The sequence below is a fragment of the Tachypleus tridentatus genome, chromosome 9, assembly GCF_004210375.1.
Source record: "Tachypleus tridentatus isolate NWPU-2018 chromosome 9, ASM421037v1, whole genome shotgun sequence".
NCBI lineage: Eukaryota > Metazoa > Arthropoda > Merostomata > Xiphosura > Limulidae > Tachypleus > Tachypleus tridentatus.
The window spans coordinates 131,576,675-131,604,025 of NC_134833.1; the positions used below are offsets into that span (position 1 = coordinate 131,576,675).

General features: G+C 35.2%; 1 protein-coding gene across 2 annotated transcripts in view; it reads right to left on the reverse strand.

Moving 5' to 3' along the window:
- The window catches only part of LOC143226396 (twitchin-like), a 217,123-nt gene that overhangs the window by 146,743 nt on the left and 43,029 nt on the right, over positions 1 to 27,351 (reverse strand). Inside the window, exon 1 of one of the 2 annotated variants that reach the window (XM_076457313.1) lies at positions 24,852 to 25,018. The exons of the other annotated variant lie outside the window; for it this stretch is intronic. The gene's annotated coding sequence lies outside the window, so the exon portion shown is untranslated. Of the gene's footprint in view, positions 1 to 24,851; positions 25,019 to 27,351 lie in introns of those variants that run through there. 2 annotated transcript variants of the gene reach the window in all.

Sequence of the window (27,351 nt, forward strand, 5' to 3'; positions counted from 1 at the left end):
CATTTCGGCTACTGAAAAAGCCTACATCTAGGCCTAATTATGCAATTCGATTGGTAAGAACACGAGAATCACAAGAACAAACACACAATTTGTAGACCTGTAATGAAATAAAACAATTCAACAGACCAAACTGTAAGGGGGGATGATTGTATGCACCATACCCCACCTAAAATGAAGGGGATGCATCCCCCCACTCACTCAGGATCTACGCCCCTGCTGACGACAAGCGAACTTTTACAGTAACAGATGTGTTAAATAAGTGAAATAAGTCTGATAATCATACGACGCATATAAATATTTCACACAAACGTATTTCCAGTAAGAAGAACATATAAGTACGTACTACTAAAAGGGTAGGCCCGGGATGGCCAAGCGTGTCAAGGAGTGCGACTCGTAATCTGAGGGTCGCGGGTTCGCATCCCCGTTGCGCTAAACGTGCTCGCCCTTTCAGCCGTGGGGGAGTTATTATGTGATGGTCAATCCCACTATTCGTTGGTAAAAGAGTAATCCAAGAGTTGGCGGTGGGTGGTGATGACAAACAAACAAACTAAGAGGGCGCTTCGCTCAATGACAGAACTCAAGGTGGAGGGAATACTGCATGTAAAGGTAAAATACTATTTTGTTTTTGAATTTCGCGCAAAGCTACACAAGGGCTATCTGCGCTAGCCGTCCCTAATTTAGCAGTGTAAGACTAGAGAGAAGGCAGCTAGTTATCACCAACCACATGTTTAAAATTATCGTTAACGGTTTTTTCCACACCTTTTACCCTAACGAGAATCGTGTTGTAGTTGCGACATTGTGTAACATGGTAGTATTTCGTTGAAAACCGCGGCTTTAACCAAACTCTCAAAATGTAGTTATTACTGTGTGTTAGAGGTACATTTTTGTGGTATTTCTGTATCCAAACTTTTAAGTGGATTTTTAGCTCTATTAGATTTTACTCACTTCTTGCATTATGTTCAATTTCCAACATGTCTGCAAATAATCAAGTGTGAAAGTGACCTTAGATTAGTCACTTTTCTACATGTTGTTAGACTAAACTATTTTTACACTCTTACCGGTCTATTGGACTTTGATGATCACCAATTTGATCATTTGTAGCAATTGCTGATCAGGATTGTTAGGTAGAAGGTAGAGAGAGCTATGGTTGTGAATGGTTCAAGTGATAGCAGCTCCCATGTCGGATGGATTGGTTTGGTCCAAGTTAACAGAACGCCACTATTTAACTGTAACACTTTCTCTTTGTCTCCTTTTATGCTAGTTTTAGTTATAAAATTTGTTATCTTAATTCTGTAAAACTTAATTTGTTAGTAAACACAAATCTAAATCATGGGCTATCTGTACTTTTCTCACCACGAGTATCCAAACACGCTTTCTTAACAGTATGAGTTACTCAGAGTGTACCTTAATGTCTTGCGAATTATTTCTCATGCATTCTACTATTCATTAACTTTCTGGAGACTCCTTCGAACTTTTTGTTTTTGTATCATTACCTTTGATGTTTTACAATAACTCTGTTTCATCTCCGTTTGTTTAAAATATGGCCTCGTGAACATGTAATTTAAGGAAAATGTGTTTTTTATTATTATCAAGCTTGTTCATCATGAAGCCCAGTGAACAGGCGAACACTTAACGTTTTCATGAAACACGCCTATCTGAAATACAAGTTACCACCAGGTTTTGAACATAGTACTTAAAGTAATCTTGGTTTTAGGCTTAGGAAGAAATACTTCAAGATTACAAGAGGAATGGTCGATATTAATTTTTCTGAAATATTTCTGTTTGTAATATCAAAAGTTTAATAACTTTTTAAAATAATCACTTTTAATCTCATCCCAGAGGTTTTGTCAGTATCAAAGTTAAAAATTGTAAATTTAATTATTTCGTAACGAGTCTTATCCCTACTTATCTCTTATACATAGGTGTGACATAGCCTCTGGAAAGTGTAAAATATGGCACCTTTGCTGTTGATATGATTAGATCGACCTCTTTATCCGTAGACCGTGAACGAACTATGTACGAACTATGCTGCCCCTATATGATCTTTTCTATAAAAACATTCGATTCCAATACGCCACCGAAGAAAGAAAACTGGTTGACTCAGAGGAGTCGCTTTGTATCTTGGTTAACATTTGTCAGTAACTTGACATTTCCTCTTAGCTTAGAAGATTATGACGACACTGAATTTTCAGTTCTGTCAAAACTCGTTAACGTAAAGGGTGAAATACCTTACGTGTGTGTGTTTTCATATAGCAAAGCCACATCGGGCTGTCTCCTGAGTCCGCCGAGGGGAATCAAACCCCTGAGTGTGTTAGTCTTACCTCAAGTATGACAATCGAAACGAGAGTTCGAAATAAGCAAAACGGCATTAACAACAAATGTTGTACACGAATCTTTTACTTGTAATTGAATTTATGAAGTTTATTTAAGTTAATACTGTCAAACGTACGCCTAAGTCGTGAGAGACTTAAGAAAATATCATCCATATGTTATCGCAATACCATACACATATTTTGATAAGCGGATATACAAAACATGCGAAGAGTCAACCTTGCGCTTAGAAACACATTTTCAAAATACGAAATTCGTAGCATGGTCGCCACAATAACAGAATCATTAAACTTTAATAAATAAAATCGTAAAAGGAAAATCAACTCTTTTGCCACGTGACTCTACTAGAGTCAACGTAGTTCCAGAAGTTTTGATTTAATGTTTTTGCAATTGTCTTTTTTTTTTTTTTACATTAAACATTTGCTGAGTAACAGCTGCAGGCCATCTAACTTTTAGTACACTTCTGACGTCATCCAATTACAGGCTGAATCAAGTTGGCCTTATTTTAAATAAGATTACGAAATCTATCAACAATACATCAATAATACTTAACGTCTACGAATGAAAATAGAGACAGTGTTAGCCACTTGTGTATTACGGTCTGAATAACATTCTACATGACGAGTTTTATACTTATAACACAAAAGAACCTCTCTCGATATCCTGCAAGTCGAATTATTCAAGAAATGTCAAACACCACTAAATACAACACAGTGTGAGTTAGAAAAATTTATGGCCTATTTCCAGCCCTCCACCCTTCTTTGGCCCGGCTTGCCTGGAGGTTAGGACGCTTGACTTGCAATCTGTGGGTCGCGGGTTCCAATCACCGTCACGCTTAACCTGCTCGTCCTTTTAGCCGTAGGTGCGTTATTATGTGACGGTGGCAATCCCATTATTCGATGGTAAAAGAGTAGTCCAAGTAAGGTGCTGATGACTATCTGCCTTCCTTCTAGTTTTTACTGCTAAATCAGCGCTCGCTAGCGCATATACCTCTCGTGTAGCTTTGCACAAAATTCAAAACCAACCACGCTTCTTTAGTTATTTAAAAGTACATGGTTAAGCATTTTCTGCACGATCCCAATACAGCGGTATGTTTGCAGACTTATACCGCTAGAAACCGGGTTTCGAAACCCGTGATGGGCTAAGCACAGATAATCCTTTTGTGTATGTGTGTGCTTTATAATAAAAATTAATTTCCAATACGTTCCTGTATTGAAGGAAGGAACATCGTCTATCTCGTTCTCTTTATTTTTGTATGTGACAAAAATTGTCAGAATTCAGCAGAGGACAATAATTCTATAAAGATGGGAATTGTATTCTTTTGTGAAATACTGCTGTTTCAATGACGGCGCCATTGTAAAGATATCATGGTGACGAAATGAAATATATTATTACTTTGAAAATCATAAGTATCATTTGTTATACTGCAATCAGTATATATATATATAAATTAATAATTTTCGCAGACACATTTCAGAGCTTTTTTGGGATCATGGAACTCTGGTGAGTACCGACTGTGTCCCAATCCAACCAATCACTTAATTTTGATAAACTAATTAAACAATTGCATTACAAACTTGAGAAAATTATATTTGATTACTTATATTGATAACCAGGTTGAATTGTAGTTTCACTGTAACTATATAGTTTGCTCTGATCTGAAGTGAATATTAACCTCTCAAGAACCAGATGGCCAATAATGTTAATTTTTATATACAAAGGAAAATTTAGCTTCTTACTATTAACTAGATATTAATTAATGTTTTGTCACTAATAACACAGCAGTTACATAAAATATGTAAATAAAAGTAACATTTTTATTACACTTATTAGACCCGGCATGGCCAGGTGGGTTAAGGCGTTCGACTCGTAATCTTAGGGACGCGGCTTCGAATCCCCGTCACACCAAACATGCTCGCCCTTTCAACCGTCTGGGTATTATAATGTGACGGTAAATCCCACTATTCGTTGGTAAAAGAGCAGCCGCAGAGTTGGCGGTGAGTAGTGAAAACTAGCTGCTTTCCCTCTAGTTTTACACTGCTAAATTAGAGATGGCTAGAGCAGATTGCCCTCGTGTAGCTTTGCGCGAAATTGAAAACAAACCAGTTCTTTACCTTTACATTTATAAAAGTATTGGTATCGCTATTATAATAAAAGGTGGGGTTGGGTAGGGTGTACATGATTTACCAAGTTAAATACACATTAAGAATATAATATAATATAATATAATATAATATAATATAATATAATATAATATAATATAATATAATATAATATAATATAATATAATATAATATAATATAATATAATATCGAGATTAGAGATGAAAAACATGGCATGGAGATGTTAAAAATTATCATTACTGTCAAAGATTATTTTACATAAAAACAAAATATTATCATTTTAGTGTTACACCCACAGGATACATCAAAATATCTTGATTTAGTATTACACCCACAGGATACATCAAACTATCTTGATTTAGTATTATACCCACAGATTACATCAAAATATCTTGATTTAGTATTACACCCACAGGATACATCAAAATATCTTGATTTAGTATTATACCCACAGATTACATCAAAATATCTTAATGTAGTATTACACCCACTGAATACAACAAAATAACTTAATGTAGTATTACACCCACTGAATACAACAAAATATCTTAATTTAGTGTTATATCCAAAGAATACACCAAAATATCTTAATTTAGTATTACACCCACAGAATACATCAAAATATCTTGATTTAGTATTATACCCACAGAATACATCAAAATATCTTGATTTAGTATTATACCCACAAAATACATAAAAATATCTTAATTTAGTATTATACCCACAGAATACATCAAAATATCCTAATTTAGTATTATACCCACAGAATACATCAAAATATCTTAATTTAGTATTATACCCACAGAATACATCAAAATATCCTAATTTAGTATTATACCCACAGAATACATCAAAATATCCTAATTTAGTATTATACCCACAGAATACATCAAAATATCTGGATTTAGTATTATACATACAAAATACAACAAATCTCCTTTCATTATCATACCCATAGAATCCAAAAGCTAGTAACCTTAACGTGTGTGTGTGTGTTTTTATAGCAACGCCACATTGGGCTATCAGCTGAGTCCCCCGAAGGGAATCGAACCTCTGATTGTAACGTTGTAAATCTAAAGACTTACCGCTGTACCAGTGTGGGGGGGAGGTAACCTTAATCCATCCATGTTAACGTCTTATTAGAGTTTTGAAAAAATCGTACCATATGGAGACATCAATTTCCATTATACTTCCTGGACATGTGCAAAAGAAAAATGATAGATTTATTCGGGTACTTCTTGAACAGGTTTCTCATAAAAATGATTTTTTTTTTTTTTACAAAACGTTCCTTGAGGACCCAAAACAAAAATCAGGTTAAACTCGGTCGAATGATTTATGACACAACAACAGCAGCTTGTAAAAACTAGTGTCCAAGCAGTAGGTATCGGTTTGCTTTGATAAATGAGCACGACCCAGCTAACTGTAATTCAAATTTTAATCTTGGTAATAATGATCAGTTTTCGTACGAACGTCACTTTCCAAGCTGATGAAACATTTATGAGGTTTCCGTAAGACTAATCGCAAATAGCCCTCGTGTAGCTTTGCGCGAAATCCAAAAAAACAAACAAACAAACTGTACAACTAACAACCAGTTATGTAGTGTAGTTATAAATAACAGTATTATCGTAAACTGTACACTTCCTAATAATAATATAGTGACTTAACAAAACGAAAACGTTTCTTTTTTTTAATAGGCTTATAGAAACAGAACTCGGGGAATATGAATCGTAAATCAACTGAACTGAGTCCAGTTTCAATCTCAATGAAATTCTATACGAACTATTTATCTGAAATGGACAAAACTAGGATGGGACGAAATAAACTAATTAAAGTCAATATGGTTCAAAATTCGAAGACGACACTCATGAGTTGAAAACTACTAAAACGAACCTTCTGTTACGGAAATAAAATTATCGCAAAATCTCACACAAAACCAGAACACACGAATGAGTCATTTCTTTAAGTGCTATAATTTGACACGTATTTGTCTCTCTCTTTAAACGTGTTCTTCTGTCTTCGTAGGGTTTCATTTGAACTTGTAGATAATAAATACTCTAGAATCAGGACGTCTTATACATGATGCAAGTATATTAATCCGTATTTGGTATATAACACATAAAAATTTAATATACTGAGCAGTTGTTATTATATATCTTATATGATACAAGAAAATATTCTTATCACCAGGTGTCACTTTTATATCAAAAATGGCCTGGCATGGCCAGGTGGGTTAAGACGTGCGACTCGTACTCTGAGGGTCGCGGGTTCCCATCCCCGTCGCACCAAACATGCTCGCCCTTTTAGCCGTAGGGGCGTTATAATGTGACGATCAATCCCACTATTCGTTGGTAAAATAGTAGCCCAAGAGTTGGCGGTGGGTGTGATGATTAGCCGCCTTTCCTCTAGTCTTACACTGCTAAATTAGGGACGGCTAGCGCAGATAGCCCTCGAGTAGCTTTGCGCGAAATTCAAAACAAACATAGATATATCAAAATAAATATGTGAAAACAAAAACAATTAATTTCTCATTACCAGATGATATATCAAAATTATACAAGTCATACATAGAACTAAAATCTTGTAGATTTAACATATGGATCTAAAATTTATACTAAACTATAGATTATGGCGCACTAACCTTTATTATCCATCTGTTTACAGTTAGTTTCGAAAAAATGAAATTTTATTTGATAAGTCCCAAATATAAGATTTCTAAGCTTCCATTTTCTAATAGAAAATTCTAAATGTCTAGGACAAGTCAGTTTTAGACGTTGTAGTTTTATTATAATGTATACTGATACGAATCGCTTTGAGCCACCAATGAACCCTAGGATACGTGGACATACTTCGAACGAGATTAATAGAACACAACACTCTCGCCAAGAGAGATTTCTGAAACTCATGTTGTATTCTCAACATGTTTTTATAACAATCAGCCTTTTTTGACATCTGGCAGTGAACTATACGAAGATTAACCCATCATTAGAGCTAGAATTAATGTTGTATATGACACACATATATCACCGGCATACTTCCTTCTGAAATCCTTCTTCTGTATAAGAAGAGAACCATTACCAGATTAACTGTCAGATATTCATTTATTTCAGTTTTCTACAAGCCATTTTTTTTTGTTTTTGGGTATAAAATTACGACGTACGATTTTAACTTTTTAATTCGATTTTGTTCAAATAACCGATTCTGAAAACTGAGTAATTCCTTACTAAATAATTTAACCCAGTTGTTACCCAGAAAAGGCAATCTCAGTGCTGCGAACGTTATCCACACAGGATGTTTACTACCATCCTGTTAAGAAAAGTTGCACCTGTAAAGTATCATAAATATTTTAATTTTTAAAATATTTCTGTTAGTTTCCTAAATTCACGACAGGAGGAAAATAGCGAATAATTAAAAAACAACAACTATTAATTAGTTTCTTTAGAGTTTTGGATCAAAGTTACACAAGACCTAGTTGCATATTGTGATCTCTAAACCTGAGCTGGCAGTCTGAAGACAGCTTGTCAACAGTATCTAACACCAGATCTTGGGCTATTATTTTATGAACGAAGAAGACTCCACCGTCATTCATATTGTACACACAACCATTAAAATAGATCGCATTTTTGCAGCAACGGCTGGCGAACCATGAACTTCTGATTCACAGTATAGGCAGACTAACTTGTGGGTCACGCTAAAGAGCTTATGAGACTCATTTCTAAGATTAGTATACTTGCAGATGGAGGTGTAGATATCTTGAACGTGACAGGGTTGAGTGTATCACAAGTTTAAAGGTAAAACTGTGTATTAGTATCGCTGATCGCACCTTATTTTCCTTTCGCCGTTAAGTCAAAGAAATAATTATTTCTTATAAGATTATTCAACAATATAGTTTTCAATTATTCCTTAAGCCCTGGTAACAATCTTTCTTAGAGTTCTATTTATCATTCACAAGTTTAACTTAATAGCGAGACACATTCCAAGTACCTTCTTACATGAGCACGTGCATAAGTAAGGGTGAATGAGTAAATATAGGTATATAAATACATATGGAAGGTTACATACTACCATACATAGGTTAAGTCCATAACACCGCAAGGTCGCACAATGGCCCTCACCCAGGAAAACAGCTCAACCACGATTGTAGTGTCACAGTTACGTACGTGCCTTCGGTAAATAGAACGCCTTGCACAAACCGGTTCGCTTTCACTCAGCAGCTGACAGACTAATCCATAATGATATATGATTAATCTGCTCCTACTTGGTCGAACTGGCATATCACAAACAAGCATTCGTTTCAAAATATACACGACGAAAAAAACGCTGTTGTTCAGAAATGTAGCACGTGGAAAAAAATCATATTATGGCAAATCTCATCTTTAATAGTGAAATAAATAAATTTCGTAATCACACCAAATGCGTCGAAGCATCACTATCTCAATTAATTAAAAAATAATAACAACATAAATAAAAGATTGCAATATCAATTATAATTTTATATTACCATGTTAATATTCGAAGAAAAAAAACAGTTGTAAATCCATTGCAACACTAATGTAATATATACTACCAGGCGATTACAGTATCTCAGGGGTTGGCGATGAGCGGTGTTCGCTAGCTGCTTTTCCTTCAGGCCATCATTTGTAACTTGGTTTGTTTTGAATTTCGCGCAAAGCTACACGAGGGTTATCTGCGCTAGCCGTCCCTAATTTAGTAGTGTAAGACTAGAGGGAAGGCAGCTAGTCATCACCACCCACCGCTAACTCTTGGGCTACTCTTTTACCAACGAATATTGGGATAGACCGTCACTTCATACCGCCCCACGGCTAAAATGGCCACCAGGTTTGGTGCGACTGGGATTCGAACCTGCGTCCCTCAAATGACGAGCCAAACGCCGTAACCCACTTGGCTATGCCGGGCCACGGAAGAGTTAGAACCAGAATGCAAACTCAGAGACAGTATCTGATAGACTAGCATAACGCACTAAATTATTTTAGTAAAAATCGACATAAAAATGATTTATTGTGTGATCTCGACAGATACTACGTACAAGATATACATAGTTCTAAGTACCTCTGTCATATGAATATATATAAGAAATAGACATTAAGCAGAGCACGAAGCACTATAAGATTAGATTTAGTATTATATACATATTTTATAAATATCTCTATATAAATAGATGTATATTAAAAAATAAATAAACAATTCTATACAATATTTGGACATTGACCTGAAAAGGGCCGGAGTACTGTGGGTTATTCTGGCCCCCAAGCACTACAACTACAACATAGTAGTAGCTGAAAATGAAAGTTAGAAATGGAGGAAGAGGTCTTTTGCACCTGACCATCCTGGATATTGCCCTACATGGCCAGGTTGGCAAGGCGCTAGACTCGTAATCTGAGGACGCGGGTTCGAATCCCCGTCGTACCAAACTTGCTCGCCCTTTCAGTCTTGGGGGCGTCATGAAGTGACTGTCAATCCTACTATTCATTGGTAAAAGAGTAGTCCAAGAGTTGGCGGTGGGTGGTGATGACTAGCTGCCTTCCCTCTAGTCTTACACTACTAAATTATGGACGGCTAGCGCAGATAGCCCTCGACTAGCTTTGCGCGAAATTCAAAAACAAACAATCATTCTTTCGTTACAATTTCATAATGTTTATCTGTCTTTTAACCACCTGGCTATGCCGGGCCTACACTGGGTCGAAATGCTTCAAACAGGAACCGAGGTATTTCTTTTATTTTTCCAGTGAATATGAGAGATATGGACTTCGTAAATTTTTGTGTGCGGTAATTTCAGAAAGACCACCGTATAAGGTGTCACAGTCTTTACGTTGATATGTAAAAGAACACTATAATTTAGCAGTGTGGTTTCACTGTACACACAATTCTTATGACGAAAAAAGGAAACATTTATACGTTTTTTAGTACATTAAATAAAACGTTTAAATGGTAAAGTGTGGTTTTCTTGCACACGTTTCATACTTGTAATGTCCAACACACGCATGGACAGACATAAATTACAAATAATTAGGCAATAAAAAACGGAACTTCAAAAAGAAATCATCCAAGGTAGAGGAAATACTGGGTTACATTATTTTCGATTGACACAATAGTTGCGCTATTTTTAAATATATGAATAAATAAACAACAATAAAAAAGGTAAAGTATTTGAATGGAAATGTAGAATATATGTATATACTTCAATTATCATTTATATGTGTAATTATCAGGTGTGGCATGATCTGGAGATTAGGGTGCTCAACTAATAAAATCTGTGAAAGATCAAATTCAACATAAGAAAATGTTAAATATATATATTTCTACTTTGGTTGTAAAACTGACATCCGCAGTTAATTTAATATTATATTTTCTAGTATACATTATGACCAATAACAAATAAGTAAAATTATTGTCTACTATTTACAATGTGTGTTACGATAATTAAAAAAAGAACGAAATCTTCACTATAACACCAGTGGTAGCTGTACTTATTGATTTTATACATGCATTATCCGTGTGAATTTAAAATTATCCGTATTTTAGAAATGTTCTCGGATAATAAAGCAAATGATTAAAAAAGAAAATATTGAATTTTTAAAGAAGTAGCTGATACAAATTATTATCTTTAAGAACTTCAAACTACAGAACAATCGATTAACAAACTATAAACCAACACACCAAGAATTAACTATTGTTTAAAACTAAAACCGATGTGTCATTATTTCTGTTTTAATATGAAACACACACAGTTTTCAACTCACCTTTATATGATGAGATCTCAATCAATTTTTAACAAGCTTTAAATAAAAGCATAGCAACTCCTTAACCTCTGGCGAAGCTTATGGGGGGAAGACTTCTTTACGAATTACGGAAAGTAGCTTCAAACAACCTCCAATCAAAGTTTTGCACACACGGTAATTTTTTTCGGGTGTACATAACTCAGTAGATCGATCAGACTTTGTTGTTCGCTAGCTGATAGCCAGAAAGGTGTCGAGAGCAAACCGAAATGATTAATCTTTCTTTAGATCTTGGGATGTATAAACTATTAGTCCAGAAACTGGCTGTAAAAGTAAACCAGGCAAAAGAGATGGATGTCCAAGAAACCAGGACAATGTTTATCTGCACGTGCATGTAGCGCGTTTAATTATATACCTGCCTGCAGGTATTTCATCTCACTTTAGTTAAACATTATGTATGCTAAATGGCCAGTGGTTAGATATATCAAACCAGTCCTGTATCAGTTTATTTTGTATCTGGAATGTTATTTCGCTCCACGTAACTTTCTGAGCTTCTCGCAGACTTCCAAATGTTTGTCGTTAACCATATTGCTATTACAAAGTATTTTTTGTTCTCAATCAAGGATTGTTTATTTCTTTCTTTTTGAATTTCGTGCAAGGCTACACGAGGGCTATCTGCGTTAGTCGTCCCTAATTTAGCAGTGTAAGACTAGAGGGAAGGCAGCTAGTCATCACCACCCACCGCCAACTCTTGGACTACTCTTTTACCAACGAATAGTGGGATTGACAGTCACTTCATACTGAAAGGGCGAGCAAGTTTTTTCGAACCCGCGATCCTCAGATTACGAATGCCAACCTGGACATGCCGGGGGATGGTCAGGTGCAAAGACATCTGCATTAGCCGTCCCTAATTTAGCAGTGTAAGACTAGAGGGAAGGCAGCTAGTCTTCGAATAGTGGGATTGACAGTCACTTCATGACGCCCCCATGGCTGAAAGGGCGAGCATGTTTGGTGCGACGGGGATTCGAACCCGCGACCCTCAGATTACGAGTCGAACGCATTAGTCCACCTGGCCATGCCGGGCCTCTGAATCAAGGAAATGTGGCATTAATGAAAAATTGGTTCACGAAACTCCTAAAAAGGTGTCCTTGCTTTGTTGATCACAATAAAATATCATTTCTTGTTAAAAACTACACGAAGTTGTAAAAGTGGGTGGATTTAGGTTTAGTTTGAAAGCCGATACATTATGACTACTTACGACATTTACAGCTCTCAGTAAGCTGTCATAAAAATAAACGTATCAATGCAATTATAAAAAAGAAATGTTACACATATAAACTATATTATTTACACTTCTTGAGAAATCCTTTCCTTACCGAGGCACCTCCACGTATACATTTAGGCCCGGCATGGCCAGATGGTTAAGGCGTTCGACTTTGCGAGAAATTTAAAACAAACTGAGACATAAAACATTAAAGATCAAAGCAATATTCTCCTCAGCCCAACCAAAAGAGTGATGCATCAAAATAGCAACACACAAGGAATTAAACTCTTGAGGTAATGAAGACAGACAGACTGGGAAACTGAAAGTTCATGGTTCATGTCTCGTTACATCAAAAAATCGTTTCGCTCTTTGGGGCTGTAAGTGCGGTGTCAGAGTGACAGTTAAATCACAATATTTGATTGCTGCTGTTGTTTTCTTAGTGCAAAGCTACACAATGGGTTATCTAAACTCCATTAACCGAAAATTGAAACGGGTATCAAACTCTAAATTTTAACGTTGAAAATTAGTAATCTTACTGCTCGCCCACCGGGAGACCCTACTATATGGTAAAAAAAAGAAGTCTAAGAGTTGAGAGTTAATGTTAATAGAATAAACGTCTTTCTCTAGGTTGTAAGTTTAAAATTAGCGCAGATGACCCTTTTATAGCTGTAAAAAAATTCCAAAAAATAACGTATATAAAATAATAATCAACTAGATTCTATTGCCTAGGAAATATCATTTATTAAAAACAGTTAACTTATTAATTTGTACAGGAGTTTTAAGTGTAATAATTTAGGTCTAACATCGATCTGCTGGACAAATTTTGTAATGTGTAACTACATTTATGGTTGAAAACACCGTTACGAGTAATAACACCCAGTAAACTTACGTAAATTTGGAAAGTTTAAATTTTCACTACTAGGCTGTTTATTTGAATCAGTTTCAATATATTTCTTGATTTGTACTAATATAGGCTTCGTACGCGTAACCGCGTATATGAATACAGTCATGTGAAAAAGTTAGGACACCCTATGAAAGCCTGCGTATTTTTGTAACATTTTTGGATATATAGATATTTAATCTCAATTTCAACAATACTGAGAGATTATAGGAATATAACTAAACAATTATAACTGAAGAAAAGACTTTTCAAGATCTTCTGTAAATGTAATTCTACAAAAATGCATATTCTAACTGAGTAAAAAGTTAGGACACCCTACTCCCTAATAGTTAGTGTTACCCCCTTTGGCTGAAATAACTGCAGTAAGACGCTTCTTGCAGCCATCTACCAGTCTCTGACATCGGTCTGAAGAAAGTTTGTCCCACTTCTCAATGCAGAATTCTGTCAGCTGTGAGATGTTTGAGGGGTTTCTTGCATGTACAGACGGTTTCAAGTCACCCCACAGGATCTCAATGGGATTAAGATCTGGACTTTGACTAGCCCATTCCAGGAATCTCCATTTCCTAGTTTTCAGCCAGTCCTTGGTGGATTTACTGATATTTTTTGGGTCATTGTCGTGTAGCAGGGTCTAGTTCCGCTTCAGCTTTAATTTTCTTACAGATGGTCTCACATGATCTTCAAGCACCCTCTGATACACAGTAGAATTCATGGTAGATTCTATGATTGTGAGCTGTCCAGGTCCTGCTGCAGCAAAGCAGCCCCAAACCATGACACTTCCACATCCATGCTTCACAGTTGGTATGAGGTTCTTTTCCTGGAATGCTGTATTTGGTTTACGCCAAACATGTCCTCTGTTCTGGTGTCCAAATAATTCAATTTTGGACTCATCTGTCCAAAGAACATTATTTCAGAAGTCCTGGTCTTTGTATACATTCTCTCTGGCAAACTTCAGTCCGGCCTTGATGTTTCTCTTAGAGAGCAAAGGTTCCCTCCTTGTACACCTCCCATGCAAGTTAAACTTGTGCGGTCTCTTTCTGATTGTAGAGGCATGCACTTTCACATCAACAGTAACCATCCTGCTGTATGTCCCGTGATGACACGTTAAGGTGTTTGGAGACCTCTTTTAACATCTTGCGGTCTGCTCTCGGGGTGAACTTGCTTGGACGACCAGACTTGAGCATATTGGCAGTTGTTTTGAAAGCTCTCCACTTGTTGACTATTAATATTACAAAAATACACAGGTTTTCATAGGGTGTCCTAACTTTTTCACATGACTGTATATATAGTACGAGTTCCCTTGCGAGTGTTTGTCTCCATTGTCAATGTGTTTCGGTTTATTTGAGTTCAGAGTTTATTTTTTAACAACAACAAAAGGGAGTAAGAAGAGCTTACTCTTCATAATCAAAATCCATTATTTTTAACTGGTGTTGTTTAATTTCCACATTTATTATATATTAACCATCATAAGTAATATGCTGGTGGTGTGGCTCTGTACCATGTTAGCATATTTTATATGTTTAATTTCCACATTTATCCTATATTAACCATCATAAGTAATATGCTGGTGGTGTGGCTCTGTACCATGTTAGCATATTTTACATGTTTAATTTCCACATTTATCCTATATTAACCATCATAAGTAATATACTGGTGGTGTGGCTCTGTACCAAGTTAGCATATTTTATTCAAAACTCCGTAATACGATTTACTAACATCATAATAGCAATGTTTTATTTGTAACTGTGATTATAATTGTCTAAAAAGAATCATTTTAACTTAAATTCTTAGAAACATCTGATGTTTGCTGAAATAACGTGTCTGTTTCAGTGTTCAGGTAAGACTTTATAAAGTTCTCTAACTCAATACTGAGTACAATGCTGTAAGAGGAGTTAGCCTATTAAAATCTGTAATGTCCTAATAAGGAGTTGGTTTCATGGTTACAGGATAGATTAGTTGTTTTGTTAGAACTTAAGTATAAAGCTACACAATGGGCTGGCTATTTGTGCGTTGCCCACAACGGGTATCGAAACACGGTTCCGAGCGTTAAAATTTCGCAGGCATAACGCTGTGCCACCAGGGGTCGTAATAGGCTAGATCTACCTCATTGCGGAAGTGAAACCAATTTAATATAACTGCCTTTTCCAAAAGTTTTACATCCCCCAAAAGTAATGTCTACGTTATTGCCCAAAGCTGTGACATTTTGTAAGCCATGTAGTCAGTTTTAGAAACTTTTAAAATGAAAGCAAAACAAAGTTGGATTTGTTCAATATTATTCATTTCTGTTATTTATACCAAACACATAATTCACTAAACGTAGCGCAGAAAAAGGCTCAGTCCAATAAAATAGTTCCAAAGACTTAAAGTGTTCTTTATACAACTGTGGTAATGGTAAAAAATCCTCAAAGTAGAATGAACCTTCCTTGAGTTACAATTCATAGTTAATGGCTGAAAAGATGAAAAGTTTTAAAGTAGGACAAAAAGATGAAAACACATTGTTCTTTAAAAGAGTTTTTTTTTTTGAGATTGCAGTTAAGGATAATAGATCCTCGCAACGATGTTAGGGATGCTACTTACGGACGTATAATTTTCGTAAACGGTAATATTATGGTAATCTACAGCACTTGTATAACAACCATTATGCACAGTGACAAGCTCCACGCCCACGTACATAAAGCAGGCTCTTCACCATATCATGTTGCAGTTCACACGCCTCCTGCAGTTTTCAGGTAGCAGCTTTAAGACAAACTTGCCTTAAAGCAACAAATGTATGCGGATACATCACTACAGGTATATGCTAAGTGGCTTGTAGATACGATGATCTGATACATTATGTTCGTCCTACACTGATTCCGGCACATTAATATTTAGAAAAATAAAGAAAGCCCTTATTTTATGTTCATTGCATTACTGCTGGCTATTACCTGCATAATAATTTTATTTTTAGCTTGACAATAGCGACTACTGGAAGTAAACGACCACGATATCAGAAGTATTTTTGAGACACAAACTGTAACTTCTGCTTGTGTTCTTCACCTTTGTAAGTCGCGTTATGATACGATTTAAGTAACATAACATTGTCATTGAACAAAATGTACTAACATATGAGTAACAGCAAGAAATACTAATATCCATGTAGTATATAATGTAGCGGTACTTAATCTGAGCAGTGTATAATGTAGCAGTACTTGATCTGAGCAGTGTATAATGTAGCGGTACTTAATCTGAGCAGTGTATAATGTAGCAGTACTTAATCTGAGCAGTGTATAATGTAGCAGTACTTGATCTGAGCAGTGTATAATGTAGCAGTACTTGATCTGAGCAGTGTATAATATAGTGGTACTTGATCTGAGCAGTGTATAATGTAATAATACCTGATTTTTATATTTCCTCTCATCGAACTAGATTTATGTAGTGTATAATATAATGGTATTTCACTCTTGTAGTGTAGAATATAATGGTATTTCACTCTTATAGTGTATAATATAATGGTATTTCACTCTTATAGTGTATAATATAGTGGTATTTCACTCTTGTAGTGTATAATATAATGGTATTTCACTCTTGTAGTGTATAATATAATTGTATTTCACTCTTGTAGTGTATAATATAATGGTATTTCATTCTTGTAGTGTATAATATAATGGTATTTCACTCTTGTAGTGTATAATATAATAACATTTGATCTCCATAGTGTATAACGTAAAAGTACTTAATACTTGTAGTGTATAATGCATGATAGTTGATAGATTATGATTTAGAACTAAAAGAACGGGTTGATATTCAGACATGCCATGAATATTTCATTCAACGCAATTATTCAATGAAGGGAAGCCTAATTTAAAATAGTAACTCGATTCAACATATTAAGATTATCAAATGCTTATTACCTTAATTTTCACTTTTTACTTAAATATGTAAATTGGTACTGTAATCGATGGTCTGTTTAAACTTTATAGTGTTATATGTATGGACTTTATATAGAAGATAAAGGATATTATTTTTGTTTTGTTTTGTAACGACCATCTACATCAAAACAAAAGTTTGCTGACTTCATCATAAATCTGCACAATGGGTTATTCAATGGGTTTAATATTGTAAGTCTGCACTAACCCAGCGGACTACAAATATAAAAGAAGAGCAGTTGTAACGACACAGAAACAACATTACTAATGTATAAAAATAGTTAATTTTCCTCCACATTTCACGTTATAAAATATATCAAAAATTCATATCCGTGTTTCAAACTTAAAATCTCATTATTTTGAACATTTCACTCGTATGTTTTATAAAGCTGTTTTTAAAAAAAAGAAAATTAGGGAATTTATGTAAAGAGAAAACGACCGAAAGAGGGCATTGCTTCTAGTTATTTTCACAGAAAAAAGAATTAAGTTACTCTAATGCAGACTGATTTACAAACTCCACTTAAGGAAATGTAATAGTTTGAAAACGTCCTCATTAGTAACTAGAAAAAAAAAATTAAAAGGGTTTGGAGGGCACTGAAAAGGGTTAAAGGTGACGAAAGCATCCTGTAAGAACGTATCTCGTCATCGTGCAATCGGCAGTGGAAAAAGAGCCTTAGTTTATACGTAATCCTACAGATAGGGGAAATAAAAATAAAGTTGTTTTACTTCCTGTACGGTTTTTTCTTTTCACGTATCTAACGCTTAACAACATGACTGAATGCTATTGCAGAGTCTTGGTATTTTGTAGGATTAATAAGTCAGCTGAGACTATAAGAGCAATACATACGTAATTAAAACAGTCTTATTAACATAAGCATTAAACACATAACAATCCTAATCCCATAGATATAAAAGGAGAGAAAGTTTGATATTTACCCAAAATGATTTGGTATGTGGATTTTTGATAGATATATGCAAAGAAATTGATTTTTTTTGTCTTAAAACAGACCTAGTAAGTAAGCAAAGATCAACTCATTGCAAGCTGGCAAGTGAAGGTGTTGGCGAGAGGTGTCCTTTTAGAGACGCTTTTGTAGCTATTTTTATACTAAAACTTAAATTTAAATGTTCTGTTATGTGAGCAGTAAATCGAGTTATCTTTTTCTCTCTCAAAATACCTGTGGATGCTCTCGAATTAAAACCAGTAAGATAAAACGTGTACGTGAAAATGTTATAAAACATGACACCATGTTTAAATGTTTTTGTACTTACGTTATCTTTGTTTTAACCTTAGGTTTGTCTTTCCCTTCGAGCTCAAACGTAATTATAATTATTCATAACCTCATGCAATGGCGTAAGTAAACCCCCCTCAGTTCCCACAATTGTGATAGGGAAGGCAAAGGATTTACATGGGAAATGGATTAGTGAGTCCGTTTACTCTATATGCGGAGGGATATCTTTTGTAGTTATATCACTTCTCACATGTCTTTTTGATGGACTTCCTCAATTGAAAAAAAAAAACCGATAATAAATATCTTCTAGTCTATGAGGACGTATTACAAATTACTGTTATTTATGTTTATTTTGCTTTGCTTTTATTACATTAATTCAAAGACTCGAAACTTGACCTTTTGATTACTCTTGACACGTTTATGAAACGCTGAGAACGGAGGTCACGTTGTTATATAAATGATTACTTTGTATAAATTCACAGTTCTGAATTCTCAAAACTTCAACTCGGAGATTATAGGCGGCGTCTATAGTTAGACGTAAGACACTTGCTTAATACGGGCGTGTAAAATGGAGCAGTATATTAATTAAGTTCTACATAACTCATTAATGATTTATTTCGGGAAATTAAACGTGGAACGATAAATTAAGTCTGTCAGCTTTCTTTATCACTCAGATAACATAAACGGAGGGTTAAATTGGCATGCATACTAATATGGAGAAATCCCGTAACAATAACAACACAGATTTTAAGTCTAACAATATGTCACTTGTCATAGAAAATCACAGAAGGCGTTAAAGTTAGGATGCACTACTAAAAATCATTTAATTTGTTGTTGTTTGCTTGCTTTTAGCGACGTAACAATGTCACAAAATACGGGGCCGTAAGTTAGTATTTTTCAGCTAACTTTTTCTTATTAAAATTGCTTTTTTCTCAATTCTTCTTTGTTTCTTGGAACCTGTAGGTAGTCGAACTTGCTTTGCTGACCGTTGAGATGGTTCATAGACTTACCAAACGGCGAATGATTTCTGTGCTGAAGGCGAAGTGAAGAGCAGGAAAGAGTGCTATAATGTGTAAACCAGGAAGGCAAACACTTTGTACACTCGCCTTAAGAAAAAAAGGTTCTTGTAAAATAACATAAAACTTCTTTATTCGCCTTTAAGTGGCTGAAGTAACAATATATCTTTCATTGCTCATCTGATTTAATAAACCATTGGTTTACTAATTGGATTGACTTACTTATGTCCCGCCCTAGATTGTGCCTCGATTGTTAACACACGTAGCTTTACGTCGGAATATTATACAACTTTCTATTTGTTTGCACAAAACATTATTGACCGTGTTCAACCTTAAATACAAGTCAACAAGAAAGGGACACATCAAGACCTGTCAGAGTGAAGTACGTGAGGCAACAAATATTTAATGTAGCCACCACGATATTGGTCGACTGCAAACGAACCATACGTGTGACTCAGGCTCTAACACTCGAAACGAAAACTGCTTGTGCAGAGAGGGGTAAGGGTGTGTACGAAGTCTAACTAGATCAACTGGTCCCGATGAAACGTTTGGCCGAAAAAATATCTTACGAGGCTAATGACTAGATGGTGTTATTCGACACCGTTATATCATGACTTCTGAGGAACTACAGTAATCTCAGCCTTTTTTTTTTTTTTGTAAAATATTACACTTAAAATTGACAAAGTAAATTAATTGGTTCACATAAATCTGTCAACGCCACTCATTATTGCTTTTCTATTTAATATTTCATCCATATAAGTTTTATTTCAATATTATAAACATAGCTCACTTATAACTATAAAACTTAAGATATACGTTTAATGAGACAAAGCGTAACTGACAGCCATGTCTGAGTTCAGTCATTATTTAGAGGACACGTTCACATGGGTCATATAAAGCATATGAAAACTACAATTCTAACACGATAAGATATCACAACTAATCATGTGGTGTTAAAAGTATGTTCTACTGTGTTTTTAAGCGCAAAGATGCGCAATGGACTTTAACCACTGTAGGTACCTACACCCGATTTTTAGAATTATTAACACTAAGAGTGACTTATTGCTGAATCACCCTGAGGACAAATAACCTCTCCCTAACTTTTGATTCTGGCTATGACTTCGAACAAAATATTTAATATCTTTAAATTAAACTGCAATGAGAGACTGTTGTTGTTATGTTTAGTATTTTCACACAAAGCCAAATTCGCGGGGCATCTGCGCACAAATGTCCCTAATTTTTAACTAATAGACCAGAGGGAAGTCAACTGTCAGTATCTTCCGCCAGCTCTTGGACTACTTATATCCGATTGAATAGTAGGATCAGGCCATGATTCTTATATCGCATGACCCCAAAGTGCGGAGCACATGTTTTACGGAAAAGAAACGCGAACTGATACTTTATGTTTCTTGAATACGTCATATTATTTCCCTTTTTTCAGAGTAACAAAGTAGTTGTTTGATTTGGTATAGATCCTTGGTGCTAAAATAGGCGTATTTCTGACACATTTGCTCACTGCGTTGTTTGTTGTAAAATACGTAGAAAACAACAACTGAAATCAATCAGGATATTTCAAGAAATTTGTCACGAAATATTTTCAACTGTTTAAGTTAATGCGCCCTGTTATGCTTGCCTTATTCAGGTTGTTGAAACTATTTTTTTCTAAGAGAAATCTGAGTGTAACAAAAAACTTTTATCTTTTAATAAATATCATAGGTAAAATGTTAGCTCATTGCTTGTTATCTTAGGATATAATGATTGTTCGAAGGTTTCATTCATTAATGGTTATTTTTTTTTAATATAAGTCAGAGATCACGTTTATTGGTAGTTATTTTGTGATGTAATTGTAGGTAAAAGATATTTATGGTTTTCTTTCGATACAATTAGATTAAAATCCACTTTCATTACCTAGAAGCATTTAAGAATTTGTGATAAATAGATATTTCACAGTTTACTAAAAGGGTCAATTGTAGTATGTAAGTGTTTCTTTCATTTTTCTAATTTAGGCTGGCCCGGCATGGCCAAGCGTGTTAAGGCGTGCCACTCGTAATCTGAGGGTCGCGGGTTCGCATCCCCGTCGCGCCAAGCATGCTTGCCCTTTCAACCGTGGGGGCATTATAATGTGATGGTCAATCCCATTATTCGTTTTTAAAAGAGTAGCCAAAGAGTTGGCGGTGGATGGTGATAACTAGCTGCCTTCTCTCTAGTGTTACACTGCTAAATTAGGGACAGCTAGCGCAGATAGCCCTTCGAGTAGCTTTGTGCGAAATTCAAAAACAAACAAACTAATCTAATTTAGGCAGGTGAGCACTGTTTTTCACCACGAGTTTGCTCATGATATGTGGCTAAATTACCTTTGTCCTGGTTGTGCAAAATGTGGGTCATCTCCTTTTGTGTCACATGCATTTTGTCTTGGAAACGCTTATTTGGGAATGCATATTCGAATAAAATATACTAATTTTGGCAGTAATTTTAACCATTGGCAAGTTCTGTGATACTTGGAGGTAATACCTCGCTGTTTTCTTGCTTTTATAATTATACAAAGACTAGAGGTCGTATACGCCTCTTCACATATTTCACTGGTGAAAATCTCTATGAAACCTACAGAGAAAAGCGTTGCCTATCGTTCAATGTATATACATTGTATGTACGTGTCTTACTGAATTAAGTTTGTTTGTCTTTTGTTCAATAAAGAATTATTTATTTTTCATATCAATTTGTATTCAATCTTTTCCTTCAATTTATTCAGGTAAAGGCCTCCCAGTGGCTCAGCTAGCGGACTTACAACGCTAAAAGCCGGGTTTCGATACCCGTGGTTGGCAGAGGACAGATAGCCCATTGTGTAGCTTTGTGCTTAAATTCAAAACAACAACAACAATTATTCAGGTAAAAATTCAAATCCTGCATAACTATTTCACCCGGGTTATAATTATTATGATTACTATTTTTAACTCATCAGAAATCACCACAAAAAAAAAAGTTACTCAATGGGATGTCTACGTTACCTGCTGTCCAACAGGAGCAATGGAATCCTGGAATTTAGTTTTTTTTAAAGTTCGTAAACTTTCTACTGACCCATTGGAGAACCTCGCATAAACAGACAGATAACCAATTATTCTCACAGTGTTCAGAAAATAAATGTTCCCTAAACAAAATATTGTATAAAATAAAAATAAATAAAAGTCCCAGGATGATAAGTTGATCAGAATGGAAAGTCTACTTTATTTTTAATGTTGACTTAGTAAACAGAAGAGGATTGTTAGACAGGGTTTTCAAAGTCACTTTTCATCTGGATGTACAAGTTTTGAAAGCTTAATTGGTGTATTGGTGCTTTGTGGAGGTCCACCTATTGTTAGTTTGGTCTAGCACGTGAAACGAATGATGGAGGGGTTGATACACAATTACAGAACAAACTGTTATTAATAATGTGACCTACCTGAAGCAAACAGTACCTTTGATGTTGTGTTAAGTAATGTAATTCTTGTCAGCTATTTTTCTTGACTAGTAAAACTATGGAAATTGATGGTGTAGAAAGGTTAATGAAAACATTAGATTGCTTGCTAGATGTCGCGACTTTTGTGAAATAAAAAATCTACTGTATATATTAAAAACATAGATGAAGCTAAAATTGTAGTAAAATTTTACGACTGAAAGATGTTACGTCTGGAGACACACACAGTCAGAAGCCATCAGTAGTCCCTATCACTAGTGCTTGAAACTTTAATTTGAAGTAATGAAATGTGTTTGATTAACGTTGAACCAGTTACTGTCGGAAAAACAGACCATTTAAGAATAACACCTACAAGGTGTTCAAGAATTCAAAAAGTCATATCGTAAAAACCGTTTGCCATAAAGACTCGCGGTTTGTTGCACGCGCAAAGATAGTGTTGATTTTCTTTTTACAGTATGCAATTATCACAGTTTAACAGTTGCACCACACGCTATGCGCAAAATTTCGAGTCTGTTCCAATTTTCCCACCAAGTGTTATGCAACATTGCAGGATTGATTTTTGTCAAGGCTTCTTGGACACCTTGCTGCAATTCATCTTAGTTCAAATCCTTACCAGTTCAAACCATGTCCATTACGAAGCCCCATAAATCAATACATAGCTATTATGCCCCAAGAATACGATGACTAGATAACTGGGCCCCACAGCTTAGTCCACCGAATGGGATGGACATTGTCCGCTGTGGATGGACATTGTCCTGCTGGTATAACGCTTTACAGCATCTAATGATACTGTAAAGAACTTCAAACGTTAGTAACTAAACTCAGTATTAAGAAACTTATTTAATTTCAAAGTCTAAGTTCAAGAATGATCTAGTTTAATGTATACCTTGATCAACGGGTGTTATTGATTTATGCTAGTTAGAACCTTAAACGTCACTTTTGCATCTGTTAAACAGTTTTCCCGGTATGTGTTTTTTTCAAAAGTGTTTCCAAGATTCTGATACACTCTGTACGTTCCATCAAAGCCAAACACGCTTAGTATCAATAACACAACCGACATACAAGGATATATAGCCTTTTTTGTTTCTTTCTTCGACTTATTATTGGCAAACTTACAAAATTATTTTAAACGAAACATCTTCATTACCATTTCGTGAGTGATAAACATAGTGACTTATAAAACGGTTTGAAATATTGCCTGTTAAGTATTTCTACTCCACGTTGAATACTAACTAAGATTTATCTGATTATCCTAAAGTTTCACTTAAGTAAAGCAGCTCTTATTAATCACTATTTCTTACTGTCCAGATATGAACGTTAATCATTTGCTATAGCACATGTCAAGCAGATAAAATGGCTTTACTCGAAGTGTGAGCAATAAGGAAGATCCAAAATAATATTCAAGGCCCCGGCATAGCCAGGTGGTTAAAACGCTCGAACCCCGTCACACCAAACATGTTCGTCTTTTCAGTCGTGGGGGCGTTATAATGTGACGGTCAATCACATTATTCGTTGGTAAAAAAGTAGCCCAAGAGTTATCGGTGGGTAGTGACGACTAGCTGCCTTCCTTCTAGTCTATACATTGCTAAATAGGGGACGGATAGCGCAGATAGCCCTGGAGTAGCTTTGCTCGAAATTCAAAACAAAGAAACTAAAACTATAAACTAAATTAGCACAATATATCCGAGAAGCGGAAATTACACAATTCGTTCAAGTAAAACATTTAAGTATCAATTTCTTTCAAATAAGTTAAAAAACAACCTCGTTTATCACTTATTGATGAGTGAGAATCGAGTAGGTTTGAAAAGAAATTGAATGACCCTTATAACAATACCATTATATATCTACACTCATGTAGACTGGACTGTAGACAAGCTGTTAATTCCCCAGTGATACTTACTACTGATGGAACTCCTCTGATACCACTTCCAAATCAGTTTGCTCTAACAGAATTACTTGTTCTAACTGGTGTCTTCTCAAAGAGAGTACCAGAGAGAAGATAATGAACGTTCGGATAACAATGGAGAAAATGCTGTATTCTCTCCTCTGCCCACTTTCGTTGTTACTCTACGCACGAGACAAGTCTTTCTGAACTGTACGAGCGCGCGCGCGCGCGTGTTTCCTGTTTAACATGTTGAGAATACACTCAGAAGTGTTTTACAAGTTCTCTTTACAAACTTGCGCTGTCTATATCAGATACCAAGCTGTCTTCGAGAGTGGATACGTTGTCACGTTCTTTTGACGAAGTAGTCGGGTTATTTAAAAACTATAAACAATTGCAAATGTTGAAACCAGTTTATACTTTCCAATTTCATGTTTATATTTTAAAGTTATTCGCATACGATCTCTCTTAAAAAATCCGTACTAGTGATACCGTAAATTAACCTGATGAGCTGTAGTCGGTTTTTATTATTGATATTATTTAGAAAAATAAAACGACGTTTTTAGTACAAAGTAATTTAATCGAGTATTAAACTAATCACATTATTAACACTGCAGGTCCGGCATGGCCAATTCATTAGGGCGCTCGACTTCTTACCCAAACCTACTCGCCCTTTCAGCCGTGGGGGCGTTATAATTTTACAACCAATCCCACTATTCGCTGGTAAAAGTGTAGTCCAAGAATTGGAGGTGGGTGGTAATGACTAGTTGCCTTCGTTTTAGTTTTACACTTCTAAATTAGGGACGGCTAACGCAGATAGCCCGAGTGAAGCCTTGTGCGAAAATTCAAATAACCAAGAATTAACATAGTAAACGATGGGATACGTCATTAAAAGTACATGTATATTCATAGCATTTTGTCGTAAATCTTCACGAGGGCTAATATCTGATTTTTAGACACTTATTTTTAACACATTAAACTCGGTAAAAACCAGTGGTTTCCCAACCTTTTTTATGCCCCGCACCCTTAAAAAATTTTAATATGTTCTCGCACCCCTCACAGTAATTATTTATTTAAGAATAAAGGTGAAGGGGGCCAAAACAAATGTTATCTCGCACCCCTGGTTGGGAACCACTGGTATAAACTAACACAAAACCGTGCTGTCACGGATTACTGGAGATCTCTGTTACTGAAGTTTACAATGTTTCCAGGATTGGTGTACAATGAAATGTTGATATGGTTTTAATTTTTGATTTTGATAGCAAATTAATGGTTATTTTCATTAAATGTTTGTTGACTGATATGAAGTTTTAAAACTTTCTATAAATTATCAGCGTTTTTTCTTTGGTAAACATATTTTATTAATGACGGTAGCATCAGACATAAAACAGGCTGATGTATATAATAAACTGAAACAAAAAGTAGAGATTTGAGATTGATGGCTGTACCTAATTTATTTTGATACGACTCATCTCTAACAACGGCGTTATCTTCAGTTAATTTTCTTTTTATCTAAGGTATTGTTGGTAGATTAAATTGCCCATACTTAAGAGCGGATTAATATTTAATAAAAAATAGTTCCACTAAGTCTACTTGATTTCGAAGAGCGAGAGTTTGTGTGAGATACTGCTATACCTGTTGCGCCTCCAAATAATGTGACTAGGTGTAGTCCTGCTTTGACAGGGTGTATTTGCATACACTTTGTAATGCAAATATGGTAGGTCGAATCGAGGCTACAACTTGTCACGCTAATCGGATGACAGCTCTCAACCAATTAAAATAACTTCACATTTTCATGATGATAACGGTCAGGGTTCACCATTCATATCGTATGAACAAGCAGTAGGCCTAGAATACGACTAGACCTACGATGTTATGCTAGATTGAAGATACCTATAGCTTTAAATTCTTCATTCCGAAAGGCTTCGGATTTTGTCTGATAAAATAATACAATAATCGATAAAAGATAAGTTACAATATTTTAAATTTTAGGATATATTTTATTAATTGTTTGTGTTTCTTTAATCGAATTTGCATCTTGTTATTCCACAAAAAATCCACAAGTAATTGCTGGCCTAGCTTGGCCCATTATCAGCTGTAACTAATCCGTTGACAACTTGACAAGTATCATTAATTGGAAGGTATAGAACAGAAGTGATCCAAAAACAAAATTTGAAGTTTTGTGTGTGTGTGTTTCTTTTAGCAAAGCCACATCAGGCTATCTGCTGTGTCCATCGAGGATGAGGTTTTTGAGTTAGGTACAAAAATAAAAAAAAATAATAGACGATCATTTGTTATCAAACTATTAGGTAGTTAAAATGATGTGTGATCATTTGTTACCAGCTGTTAGGTAGCTCTTTCTGACAGCTCTCTCTATCTCTCACACAAATATTTAAGCAATATGTTGCAAGTACGCTTATGCGTGCACATATATATTATTTATGAAGTGTTTATCTTATCTATTATACAGATGAGAACACTAAATATTTGGATGATGGAGACTATAAACCTCATCATA